Source organism: Ambystoma mexicanum, chromosome 4p (genome assembly GCF_040938575.1).
Source record: "Ambystoma mexicanum isolate Mex_15411 chromosome 4p, UKY_AmexF1_1, whole genome shotgun sequence".
NCBI lineage: Eukaryota > Metazoa > Chordata > Amphibia > Caudata > Ambystomatidae > Ambystoma > Ambystoma mexicanum.
The window spans coordinates 1,108,732,146-1,108,746,697 of NC_090927.1; the positions used below are offsets into that span (position 1 = coordinate 1,108,732,146).

The window sequence follows — 14,552 nt, forward strand, 5'->3', positions numbered from 1 at the left end:
TCACTGACCCGCTAAGTAAACAATGTTGCCTCTTCTGCTGCCTACACAACCAAAATGATAAATGACCCCAGACCCTTTTTATCCCAAGACATCTGCCTAACCATTGCATGTGCAGTCTATTGTAGTTCAAATTAGCCACTTCTCTGACAGGTCAACAGAGCCTTTATTAAGAGCTCATGACAGGCTGCAGCTCCCTTCTTTGGTGAGCCACTCAACTTACAACAGATTCTTACATGAACATTCTTCACCCTCCAAGTTCTTATGACAACCAAGTGCAGTGTTCCATTTGGAATTATGTTGTATCACTGGCACCTAGAACAAATATGAACTATGTACAAGGTAAGATATTTACAATATAACACACCTCCTTCCCTTTGGCAGGAAAGGAGTTCTGTGGGTAATCTGGGGAACATCTTTATAGGGGGTTGCACAATTCACAACTTCACCAAACGCCCTTTATTCCAAATTTCTCCTCCCTCCAACCGGACTGCATTACCAAGATCTTCACTCACTCTCCTGGCTTTAGAATATTTATTAACTGTGCAAAAGTATCAAAGTCCTGTTCTGCGATGATCGTCTGATTAAATTCTGAAAGAAATAATGTATTGTAAAATCTTATTTTGATAAAACAATAAAACAAAAAAAATTATCAGTTTTCCTGGTCCACCTCGGAAGTTTTATCTCAATCTCATCTCATTTCTTGACACTCAACAAACTACATCCATGTTTCTCATCATACCATCTCTTGCAATCCTCACCATTTAGTCTCTACTTCTCTTTCTTCACTTGAAGATCCACATCCACCGTTTTGGCACGTCCCATCAACACAGGTAACAGCATGGTGTTGGGTTTGTGACCATGCATCAACTCAAATGGAGTGACACAACTAACGAGGTATGGAGTGCTCCTATACTGGAACACTCTCCAACTCATCTCCCTTTTACAGTCACATCCAAATTGTACATCCATGTGTATTACATCCATAAGCATCCTATTGAATCTTTCCACAACCTGTTACTCTGTGGGTGATAAAGTGCTGTTCTTTTGTGTTTGATACCATTCTTGACTGTCCACCTTTGAAACTCACCAGAAACAAATTGGGGACCATTGTCTGACAGACCCACAGCAGACCAACCTTCCCTCGAAAATATGTTTTCAAGAAACGCAATCACATTCTTTGAGGTAATGTCTCTGATCACTCCAACCTCCGGCCACTTTGTGAGTAAGTCCATTATCACCACAACAAAGGCATCTTGTGTGCCATGAAAATCTAAAGGCCCAACAAATCAATGGCTATGGTATCCCACACCATTTTGGGACTTTCTGGTATCATCATGCGAGGTACTCTCGTTCCTAACGCCTTGTTACTGTCTCTAGATTGTTCACACTCCTTTAACTTTGTTTCGATAAACGTGTCCATCCATGGCCACCAGAAATCCATTCTAATGAGTGCTTTGGTCCTACTGATGCCCATATGAGATCTATGTGCAAGATCCACAACTTTCTCACACATATGCTCTGGCCTCTGCACAGCCTCCCACCTATTACACACAACTCATCTTTGACTCTTCTATACTCCTTAATCTTTTCTCCTGCACCACCATCTGCACTACAACTCCATCTCATGAGCATCTTCCTCCTAGCTTTTTGATACCCTGCATCCTCCTGACATGCCTCAAGCCACGCCTCCTCCTGAAGAGACTCCTTGATAGCAAAAATGTCTTCGATTTTTTCATCACACAGGACTTCTACATCATCACTTAGCAATACTGGTCTCCTGGATAAAGCATCTGCCACTACATTGTCCTTGCCATTCACATGTTCCACAACAAACTCCAACCCCTGCGGTCTTGTGATCCACTTTGAGATGCACCTAGACACGCCTCCCAAACCTTTCCTGTTAAATATCGCAACAAGAGGCTTATGATCAGTGCGGACTACAAACCTCCTTCCATATAGATATACTCTGATCTGAATTTCATGATAGCCCATAGAATAGCCACCACCTCTTAATCGATAACTGAATAGTGACTTTCAACCTCTTTAAGAGACCTTGAAGCGTAAGACGCAACAGTATATTGCACCGACCCTACCTCCTGCAGCAATACTCCACCAAGTCCACACTCCGATGCATCGGTGTAAACCACTGTGTTGGCCTCTTCCCTGAAGCCTTGCAAAATTGGAGCCTTTATTATGTCCTTCTTTCCCAATTCAAACTCTTTCCCACACTTTTCACTCCACTCAAATGTGACACCTTTTCTTGTTAATCTCCTCAAGTTCATGGTCTTGCTTGCCAAACCGCTCACAAACTTTCCATAATATGCTATCAGTCCAAGAAACAAAGACACCTCATTCTTATTAGTTGTAGAAGGCATATCTGTGATGGCTTGTAGCATGCTCCCTTTTGGTTTCACACCCTCACCCGATATGCTGTAACCTAGATAGATTACCTGTTTCATCTTTAACTTGCATTTCTCCAAGGTTAACGTCAAACCTGCAACTTCTAGCTTCCTTAATACCTGCATGAGTCTATCATTATGCTGCTTGACATCTTCTCCCCACACCAAGATGTCATCCTGATAGCGCTTAATACCACTCATACCTCCCAGAATGCTAGGCCACAGAAATGAGACCAAAAGGCATTCTAACACCCCTAAACAGACCCATATGAGTTGTGAATGTGAGGATATCATAAGATGCACAAAGCATTTTTACTTGATGATATGCAGAGCACAAATCTAATAGGTAATACATTTTGGAACCATTGAGATCAGTGATCATCTCATCTATCTTTGGCAGCAGTAATCTTCCTATAGTGACATTTCTATTAACCTCTCTGAGGTCTATGCACAACTGAATTGTAGCGTTGGCCTTTTTAACAATGAAAATGGGGCTAACCCACTATGAAGCCTCTGGCTTTTCAATTGTACCATCATTCAACATCCTCTCAATCTCTGTTTCAACTTCCTTTTTACATGCCAAGCGTAATGGCCTAACCTTATCAGCAAACCGCATTGCATTCTTTTTTAGTCTTATTTTATGAACAAACTTATTTAAACACCCTACACCGCACTGAAAAACCTTGGGCGCCCAGTTCTCTATTTCATCTTTTTCACACTCTTCTCCATTCCCATCAATCCCATCCTTGTCGCCACTATTGTAGTTCTAATAACCCACTCCTCTGCAGGTCAACAGAGCCTTTATCCAGAGCTCAGGAAAGAATGCTGCTCCCTTCTTTGGTGAGCCACTCAACTGACAACAGATTCTTACATAAACATTCTTCACCCTCCAAGTTCTTATGACAACCAAGTGCAGTGTTCAATTTGGAATGATGTTGCATCACTGGCACATAGTACAAACATGTACTATGTACAAGGTAAGCTATTTACAATATAACACAGTCATAGGCTCCAGGTGTGACTATTGCAATGTCCTATTTGCCGACACCTCATTACAAAACATAAAAAAGCTTGAAACGGTTTAAAACAATGCGCCCCGAGCAGCGCTTAACATTCACAATCGGGAACACATCATTGATGCCAGGAAGCTGGTACACTTGCGGCCCGTCTGTGAGCGGATCATCTTCAAAACCTTGTCCATTACTCAGAGGTGCTTGCCCAATACTGTGCCACCCTACCTATCCCCGAAAATCACACAAATTCCCACAACAAGACCCACTAGAACCCCATATGCACATCGACTTCATTTACCTACAACTAGACACGTTAAAGCAGGAGGCTCCAGCTTCCCTTCCATTCCAGACAAAAAGTGGAACTCTGCCACCTCCCCTGAGAGTGGAACGTCATACTCGGTATCCCGGAAAGCCCTCAAAACCTGTCTGTTTTAGAGCTCCCACCTACTGTACCTTGATGTTTTGTTTTTGTCTGCTCTAACTGTCTCCGTACTTACCATATGTTTCTGTTCATCTGCAAATAACTGGTCTCTGTAACAGCACCTCAATTCCTAAAGGTTGCTGTGCACTTTATAAATGAAATACTATACTATACTTTATTATTGAAACTCATAGAGCGCATCTGTCCTATGTGGAGCATAGATCCTTTCCACATGCTGCTCCACGTATATGGAACTCCCTACCTTTAGATTTGAGGTTATGTACTAATCTGCAGCTTTTTAAGAGCAGGCTAAAACCCATCTATTTGAGTAACCCTGTTTAAGCAATTTGACTCTGTGCTTCTGTATGATCGTTTCTTCTCTCTCTCTCTACCCCCTTTGGATACTTTTTTTGATATGTTTGTTGGTCATGTTGGCGCTATCATGACTCTGGGCTCGTTCACGCACGGTATAAACAATATAAATAAATAAATAGATGTAGTGCTACTACCATCATCTGCTAATAGCCTTATAGACCTTCGCTTGGGATAATTACCCTTCTCCAACTTATGGTGGTGGTGGTGGGTCATTATCCCTCCTCAGTCTATAAGGCTATATCACAGTCATGGAGCTCCCACTTTTAGGTATCTGGTTTTCTGGATCTGCCCACACCTAAAATAAAAATGTCCACCTTCTCTAAAGAATGTTTGTTAAAAGTGTGGAGATTAATTAATACATGTGGCAACATCATAACTTAAAGCATCATGCTGTCACTGGCTATTCTCACGTTCTACGGCTCCTGATTAGCTTGTGCCTTCCTCAAGTGTAATAATGTTTAATAAAGCAGGTCTTAGGTATTACATTCATGTAGAACACGTTTGCCTTTTTAAAGCACTATAGCTTCTTCTGCACTGGACCTCAAAAATGTTTCTGCCTCTTTCATTCGACTCCACGATTATTAAGCTGCAGCGAAACACATCTGTCCACTGCTTAAAATGAAGTGTGAGATTTGTTAGATCACCATCCAAATCATTCACCCGGGTCAGTGCATGTTTAAAAACAATCTAGGCTCAATCAGCATTTCAATAGAGGAGTGTTGCAACAGGTTGGGAGGTATTCATTTGCTATACCCCATCTTGCTTTCCGTGACCTGATATGTGAAATACACCTGCTCAGGCTGAGACCTACCACAACTGCCGGCCTGACATGAGCTGGCTGTTCCCCAGCTCTACCAGTCTGACAGGAGCAATAGTCATTTCTATGACCCATTCTGCTCTGCTCCAGCCTTACTTGCTTTTTGATAAACCACTGTAATGTACAGTAAAGCTTCAATAAACGCTTGCTTATAAAAACCAAATATGTTCTAAATTAATTTTCTGTTATGTACATTTTTATTCACACAGGTAGAATATCTTGAAGCTTGGCATAAATTATCTAGGATACCAAAATCACATGAGTTTTAGGGTTCCCCATACATCAAGCCCAACATTAGCCCTTCACATATTTGCTTTTCTCCCTATTTATTTCATTTTCCATACTGAAGACTATTATTCAGATACAGTTCTTTTTTCTTGGCTATCATCGTATGTCTGCTGTCTTACAAAATGTTTACACAATGATTTCCATTAAAATATCACATCTGCTAAATAACTAAAAAGTAAACCAGGACAGTTTCAGTTTATTAAGGTAGTGCTCTATGTCCATGATATGCCATGCTGGAGTTGATTTTCCTATTTTTATTCTGTATTCAATTATACTGTACTATTTTTCTTGTTTTTTTGTCATTGCTTGTTTCTGCCAACTTTTACACACCATAAGGACATTTCAAATAAAATACAAATATAGGTACAGCTAGTTTTTTTTTTTTTAAAAAAAAGCTTGAAATAAATAGGTGGATGTGCTGGAGGGTATAGCACATTTCCTAGCCATGATAATGCTTGAAATACAGTTGTAAATTTAAGGGCGCATTTCATTTTGTTGGCTGCAGTTGATATGATTTCAGCTTCTGTCAATTTCATTGTGTAGTCAGAAGATTTCACAAATTCTGGAAATGCAACTAAAGTGTGTTGAACATTCAGTTGTACTGCTCTTAATTAAATAATTGCAACTTCTACGTGCAATGGTATTTTAAAATATTGTGATCCCATTTGTTACCCTTACTCATTTCCATACTCATATTATAAACAGCTGTTGTTTCTATATAAACCACAATGAAATGTGGTTAGTGGTGATAACAGCAAGCTACAACTGGCTCCTCGTCTGAATCTTTTCTTTTTTCGAATTCAATGTGATGCCAGCAGATTGATTGATATTTAAAACTTCCACCCAAGACACGATTTGTTTAGGGAAATACATGCTGTCAATGAAAAATCACACAACTTATCAATAACTCTGTTAAGGGATTTCTGTGTAGAGATAAATATTAATGAACAGTTGTGTGTGTACTAAACTTACACATATTCCAGCATTTCTCTTTTTAAATCAGTTTTATTGATCAAGTTCCTACTTTGATTTTCATCCACTACGGTAAAAATGTCTGGATTGATTCATCCTGCCCAAAATAGTTTGCAATCTATGCTTCAAAATTATATGTCGTGATGATAAAGGGAGAAAACGCAAATAATATTGTTCACTTCATAAGGTCATGGACTGGTGATTTTGCTGGGACCTTCCAGTGCTGCTAACTTTGCTACTGGGTCGGCCGTTGGTGACATCATCAGAGGACACCTTGTACAGGCTTAGATTTTGTGTTCCTTGTTTGTGAACTTACTGAACCATGGAGAATACTGGAAAGAGCTGAAGACAATATGGATCCAGTGATATACCGGATTATAATAGTAGGGACGAAGATTTTATTGACATGGTCAGAATCCGCTGGTAGGCCTGCTGTCTGCTGCTGTAGACACAGAGAAGGTGAATCAGAGTATTTTGAAGAGTGATCAATTGGCGCTCACAGACCCTGTACCACTGCACTCAAAGCCCCCTGCAAACTCACACCTGATGCCAATTTTTAGGGGTAGTTTCATGACTCCATTTCCCTTTCAATGCCATCTAGACTCTAGTGTGGGCAAACTGACGGTCCACACCATAACGTTAGAGAGTAATGCCGGCATGCATTTATACCCGCTTATCACTTCAGGAGGCTCCTAGATACTAATGTATGCTGTGAAAAAGGAGTGAGCTGCTGGACAGCGTGACAAATGGGAGAAAGAGATGTGTAAACCACAGAAGATGTGAAAGCCCTGGATACATGCATAAGGAAGTTACAATTGGGCCCAACACGGAAGGGCACAAGAGATGAAACCTGAGACTAAGGCCGGGACCATCTGAGGCTAGAAGAGACTGACCGCAGAGACTTTGATTCCTTTATATTTTAAACCATCTGATGGTTTTATTATTGAGCATGGTAGGCTGATGTACATAATGAAGAGTTATTAAGCGAGATCTTATTGTACATGATTTTTTATTAAAACCATCAATATTCAAAAGGAAAGATGAGTTCTCACCAGAATTGTTGACATAATCCAAGAGAAATATATGTTGCCATTGCCATCATTGATTAGGTAAATAACTTAATTCTTGAGGGGAAGACTGTACTGGTAAAACTCTCTGGCAAAACTAATACAACTGTTAAATCTAAGCAATCTAAGCTGCCTTTGAAAGCTGATCAACCAAATATGAATACCAGTGCTGACATTCCCTCAAAAGGACTGGAATTGACCACGATGTGATTGTCGGGATGCAATGCTACAGCCCATTTAGACTGTTGCATTCCTTGGAAAAGCCAAGCACATAGCGAGAAGCATATTGTGTTCCTCAGACCATTGTGAGTGAAGTCTGCATGCTTTGCCTGTTGTCGACTGAATGACTCTAAAAGAGTCTCTGTGATTTGGTTCGGGCCAATCACTCCCCGTTCCATTATGACCACTTTGACCAATTCTGTGGTCGCTGTCTCACTAAACAAAAGTAGTGATTCACAAATGGATGCCATTTTCGATCAGTCCCCTGTTTGTACTAAACACCCTTAAGTAAGAATGAAGAACATTCATGAAACACAGACTACAATTATGAATTGAGGAGTATCCCCCTCTATGTTTCATACATTGACCTACAGACAGCTTTTGACTCAGCCCCTAGGAACCGACTATAGGTATTATTATGGCGTTGGCACCCCGTTCCAAGAGCTGGAACGGGGAAGTTATAAGCCCAAGTGAAGCGAGGGCCTATAACGAGGGCACTGGGACGTTACCACGAGTTTGATCCCTTGGAACGAGGTGCTAATGTCATTAGCACCCCGGGTTACCAAAGCGGTGGCGGGTGCTACCACTGTAACATTCAGGTAAGTGGGACAGTGGTGGGGTAATGAGGGCGGAAGATGGTGGCCCTGGGCGGGTGAGGCAGCCTGTGGGTTCTAATAGCTGAACCTGATTGGCTGAGCGCCCCCAGCCCTGGCGCTAATAGCTGATCTGACTTTTCCTATGTGGTTAATACACGTAGTCCAACAACTTTATTCTGATAATATTGGAGTGGTCTATTGGGGGCCCGGTGCTGCCTGTGCAAAATTATTTAAGATTGATAGACAGTCAGGCAAAGCTGTGGGGTGCCCCTTGTTATTTTCAATATTTTTTATGAGATTGCAGTCCTTTTAAACGGCATGGAAGCTGATGCCCCTCTGTCGGGAGGACACCAATGGTGGCTTCTCTTTGCTGACAAAGCATTATTAACATCTAAAACCCCAAAAGTACTCCAATGTCAATTCAATGCTTTTGCCTCTAGGTGTCAGGAAAAATAACTAATTATTAATATTCTTAAAACAAAAACTATGATTTGTTTACCCCGGAAAAGGTGCCCAAACCTAGCAAATACACATTATCTATAGGAGAGATAGGTTTAGAACAGGTGGTGTTTGGGTAAACGTTTCCATAATACAAGTAAATGACAAAACCAATTAGAAAAATGTGTGACCAATTTGGCTAGGAGAGGCATGGTAGTTACAATCCTCTCTTATCACTATGGAGGCCACATATGTGTATAAAATGCAGGCTATTCCAGCTGCCACCTTTAGCGCAGATCTGTGGGGACCTGCTAATATCAGTCGGCTAGTGAATGAAGAAAGTAAAATGTCTGTTGTGATTACCAAGTAGTGCACCAAATGTTCCAACACATTTGGAACTGGTATCAAATGGCTTACAATGTTGAGTAACATTGAAACTATTTCTTTACTGGCTGAAGTTCTGGAATGTGCCAAAACTCTATGGGCCTCAGTACGAGGCTGGCGCCAGTATTTTATTGTGTCCAGCGCCCAGAAATGGGCAATTACCAGGTCATTACAGCCTTGCCGGACCCGGTATTTGCCCATTCCTGGGCGCCGGGAAAAATTCTTCCCCATTCGAGCCCCATAGGGCACAATGGGAATGGGGAAGCCAGACGCACTGGCACCGTTAAGAACGGTGCCGGTGCATTCAACATGCTATGCTCGCGGGTGCTGCTCTGCCCACCAGATCTGACCTGGTGGGCAGAAAGGCACCCACAAGCTCAACTCGTAGTTTGCCAGTCCGGGAACTACGGTACCGGCAAGCTTACCAGTACCGTAGTTCCCGGACCAGCAAACTTGTCTATCTTGAATGACAGTGGGATGTTTTAAACCAGCAAATGGTAATGAAACCGCCATGGTTTCTATAAATCAAAGAAATGTCTATGAAATTAGATATACCACATCTCTGGAGCAATCCTAGTGAGTTTGACTCATATTACAAAACTAAACTGAGATGGGTTTTTGAGCACCGGTTTATGAAAGATAACTGGAATTTGAGTGCAAACAAGAAATCATTAGCGTATGAGAAGTATTTGAACATACCATGTTTCAAAAATCTGTAATGGTCTAAATAAGACTACGTATTCTAACATTGACCATTTTTAAATCCTGCGGGAATAAGGGTGCCTCGGGTAGCTGTACCTATTGCAAAATTTGGGGAAAGAATATTTACAACTAGATAATATTTGTCCTTTGTAGAGCAGCCCTAGACACTGGTTTTTAGGGCCACTGTTTACATATTATAATGTAAGAACGATCAAAGATGCACTGTGGATGTTTACAACCATCTCTGAAGAACAAGGACTCAATGCAATACTGAATCTTCTTGAGAAAGCCTGGATTATCCACATGACACCGTAAGTCAAAATTCTGGAGTGCTTAAGTACTTCTGTGATATAGATACTTGTTAGAGCTGTCAACGTAAATTTCTAAGTGATATTGTGTTCCAATGTTCCTTTTTTATCGGTCTTAAAAATGTCAATGATTTTAATATTGATAATTTATCTGATGATTTATTGTTGCTGGATTAATTTATGTTAAGATGGCTTTGCTGCGGCTTGGGGTTCAGGAGGGTCGTGTTGGCAGCTGTTGTCCTTTGGCAATCCCAAAGTTTGCCTGCTGCTGCTGGGGGCAAGGCATTGCTGGTTGCTTGTCGTGGAAGTGCCTTCTGCTGTCTCCGGGCTCCATTGTTGCTGCCCTTGTTTCCTTGTGACGGTTGCAGGTTTTCTGCCTTCTCAGTTGGTGCAGCTCCTGTGGTGGCTGCCAGCTGGTTGTCTGTGCCACTGACTCTACCAAGGAGGGTTGGTGGACTGGGGTATGATCTCGCTGCCTCCCCCATGTAGCCTGGATGTTGGCGTTTGAGTTTGACTTAGCAGGTTGGGATAGTGCTTGGACTATTTTATTTCCTAAAGCCTTTCTTTTAATTTGTTGCTGGGACTCGATTTTTAATATCTGCCTCCCCATAGATTTTTCTGGTTGGGGGTTGGGAGGTGGCCGTTTTTGTTTTGCAACAATACATTTTGCTGCTGGATCCTCAAACTTGACTGCATTTCTGGCTTATCATTGTGTTTCATCTTGTTGGTTGATATTTGTTTATTTTCTTTCTTTTGTATCCTGTTTTTGTATGCCACCTTTTCTATTTATTGTACCATCTCATTAATGTTGTAAAGCGCCTTCGGGGAAGGTGCTCTAGAAATGAAACGATCAAACAAACAAACAAACAAAAAAACAAATAAAGAGACAGCAACGATGCTGAGATTGAGTCAGGAGGAGAGCGAGTACAGAGAATGCGTATAGAAGCGGTGTCCGGACAAATGGTTGAAAATAAAAGATCGAATGACCATTTGATCGAAAGTCAAATGGTCGGAAAAAAAACGGGTCGAATGTTTTTATTTATTTATTTATATATTTTTTTAGTTTTGTTTGGTAAAAAAAATGAATATAGAAAAAGGGTGGTTGGGGGGAACCCCCCCCCATAAAAAATAATAATTAAAATAAAAAAATCGACCATTTTTTCGACCATTTGACCCTCGATCAAATGGCATTCGATCATTTGTTTTTCGACCAAATGACTGGTAACCTATAGAAGCATGATAGATAGAGTGAAGAGGGGCAAGCTGATATGCAAGAAGACAAGAAGGAGACTAGAACAATAGAGCAGACATGAGAAAACTAAGAAAGAACTGAGGAGCTCAGTAGCATCAATATAAAGAAAGCGACAGGCCTTGCAGATGTTATAAAGCTGGAAGCGACAGGACCGAGAGATGGAAACAATATGGGAGGTAAAGTAGGGAGAGGTCTCAAAATTGATGCCCAGATTACGGGCAGAAGTAGAAATTGGAAGAAGAGAAGGAAATAGGCAAAGAGGCAGGACAAGGGGGGATAGTGGAAACAGGAAAGAAGAGTAGTGACAAGGTAGCAGAGCCATTTCAGTGGAGTGATGAACTCCGTAAACCGGACTGACAAGAAGGGAGAAGTGTGTTCCTAGAGACAAAGCTAGAGACCTGAGAACAGACAATCCCCTCAAGTAATTCTGAGAGAAAAGGAAGAAGGGAAATCCGGCAGAAATTAGAAGGTAGGGAAGGTACAAGAGTGGGCTTTTTAAGGGTAGGGTGAAAGGCAGCAGGCTTAACAAGAGAGGGAACATTAGAAGAACCAAGAGAAGAATTAAACAAGGCGGCAGGATATGGGAGAAGTGAGGCATAGACCACTGGGATGCGAGAGGGTCGGTGGGAGCAGCAGTGGGATGGGCTTTCCACAGGGAGATGGAAATGTCAGAAAGAGGAGAGAAGGAGCCCATGAGAGAACCGGGAGAGGAAGAAGCGGAGGGGAGATGTCAAGTACGTGGACAGAATAGAGGAGCAAGGAAGAGACAAGTTTGCTCAGAAGTAGTTAGCAAAGTCCGAGGTGGCGAGAGAGATGCTGGATCGGGAAAAGCAGGTGAAAGGATGCGGTTAAGGTTCAGAAACAAACATTGATGGTGACGGGCAAGAGAAGCAAATAGATCATTGCAGTGTTTTAACGCATTAGAAATGGAACACTGTTAGCTACCAATTACTATTTTAATGACACATAAATGCCACAAAATGTATAGAAATGTGCAGCAAAATTTTCTTTTTGTGCCGCAAAATGTGTAAATAAATGCCTTGCGAGAGGGGATCTGTCTTCTGATTTGCTATAATACACGCAGGTTTGCAGTATACGTGTATCATGTCTGGAAGATATAAATGCATTTTCTGAAGCCTAAAACATTTGTTACATCCTAAATAAGGCAATATCTGTTGTCAGACTATCCAACATTTGCACCAACACTAAAAAGGAAGCAAATTCATTTAGAGCCAGTTTTGCTGCTTCAATACATTTTGACCCATTCTACATTATCTAAAAACGTTTGCTCTGGGGCACACATTAATTAGACTGTGTTCTTGCTATGATTGCAGCGTAATCTAAACAGGTATGCTTTTACTTCTTTTCCTTTTAGGTTACACAGTGAACACAGTGAAACCTTCTTCATGTGGGTCATGGGGAAAATATTTCTAGATAATATGGATTGGGGGAAACCCTGTTTGCTCCATTTCCTGTTACGCAAGCAGTAAAATCGAAGCGAACGGAATTTGCTCCATTTTTGCAATCATAGCCCCGGGTTATCATTTGTTCATATCGTTTCATGCACTTTCTACCAGGATGTACTACATCACAGCAAAGGGGGAAACAGGAATACTGGCATACTATTGAGACCCGGGACTCTAACTTATTGGTTTCATGACCCATATCTTTTCCTATGAAATGGATTCCTTTATTATACATTTTTTTATAATTAGTTATTTATAACGTGCTTAATACCCAGAGATTTCTAAGCGCGGACCCGGGGATCGAACCTGTGTTGCTCTGCATTGTTGCCCCTGAGCTATCCTCTCGAGACAGGGGGGAACCCATATGCAAGGAGATACTAATAATTGTCTAGATGTATTGTTCATTTGCAGTCAGGTACACGCAGGAGCCCTTTTTCACTAGACATGTTGTGACCTGCCTCCTCCAGCTACAATTATTTTTGTGCATGTCATTTTCACAATCAACACTTTTTTTTTGTTCTCTATGAATTCGGGTAGTTTTATTGATTAATCATAGTGTTGTTTGTACATCTGATTTTTGCAGGGGCTTTGTCCAGGAAATAGACAGGGTGATATTATGTACAATATCTTTGCTGCATTTCAGAAATATTACTGTATTAGCTTCAGCAGATGAGTTGGAGACTTGTCTGGCTATAGTAAATGCTTTCTGTCTAACATAAGCATTTTAGAAGCAGGCTCTAAGTTGCCAGATTTGAAAAGCAGTCCTTTGAGGCGGGTGGTGAGCAGCAGAAAGGATTGAGGCTGTAATCGTGAAAAGACACTCTCAGTAGGCAACTGATTCAAGGCTGCCCAGTGTGGCTGCACCGGGTAAACTCGCATGCCTGTTTTCTGTCTAATATGAGACTCAGCCTGTCATAAGAGTCATAGAGAGCAGGGAAATGTGAGTAATGCCAAGCAGGAATTTGAACATAATGAATATATTACGTTGGAGAAGATTGGATGTAGGAAATCAAGACATCCACAAGTAGGCAGTATTCTAGGACTAAATTAATTGGTACGGCCCGTGTGTCATTTAACATATTTATATATTTATTTGTTTGATTATTTGTATGACGAGTTATCGGTGGTTGCTGCCGCATTGTGCCGCCACAAGTGGAGGGTGAGAGGGGGAGAAACTGATCGCAGACTTGTCACATTCAGATCAGATAAGTGCAGTGGTAGTAGAAAAGAATAAGTGCAGAACACACGCAGGAACACATGACACACATGAAAACGCAGAATAAGTGCCGCCACACAAAGGGCGGAGGCAGTTCATTGGAACAGTGTCTCGCAGAACAAGGGGATCAGGGCTCCAAGATAACAACTCAGCAAAGGAGCGTGCACTGAAGGAGCAATTCCCCAAGTATCACAATGCAGGGGGCCTGGGAACAGTGGCAGAGCCATCTGGTAAATCCCAGAAGGAAGGAGGCCCAGGAGTAGACACACTACTGGGCCTGCTAATAGGAGGCAGTGGGTTGGCCCCCATAAGTGTAAGAGAGCTCTATAAGAGGGAAGTCTTTAGTCCTTCCCCGAAACAGATGTGCCTTCCTTGTTCCCTGGATGTTCCCAGGGAACAAATGTTCCCTGGAAGAGTGTTCCAGAGACAGGCTCCGGCAGAGCTGATGTTGCTGCCACCATGCTTCCATTCCATTGGGACACAATACCACAAGTGACCTGGAAGAAGATGATTTTATGGGCATGGGACATGCTTCCAATTCCATTCAAGCTGGGCCAGGTGGCCTCAGCTGCACTGCCAGATCTTTTAAACAAATGCACACGCAATCATGCTGAAGAAG

General features: G+C 41.7%; 1 protein-coding gene across 1 annotated transcript in view; it reads left to right on the top strand.

Annotated features, from left to right (window-relative positions):
* Positions 1 to 14,552, top strand: part of ARHGEF33 (Rho guanine nucleotide exchange factor 33) — a 554,915-nt gene that overhangs the window by 187,531 nt on the left and 352,832 nt on the right. The window lies entirely within an intron of this gene.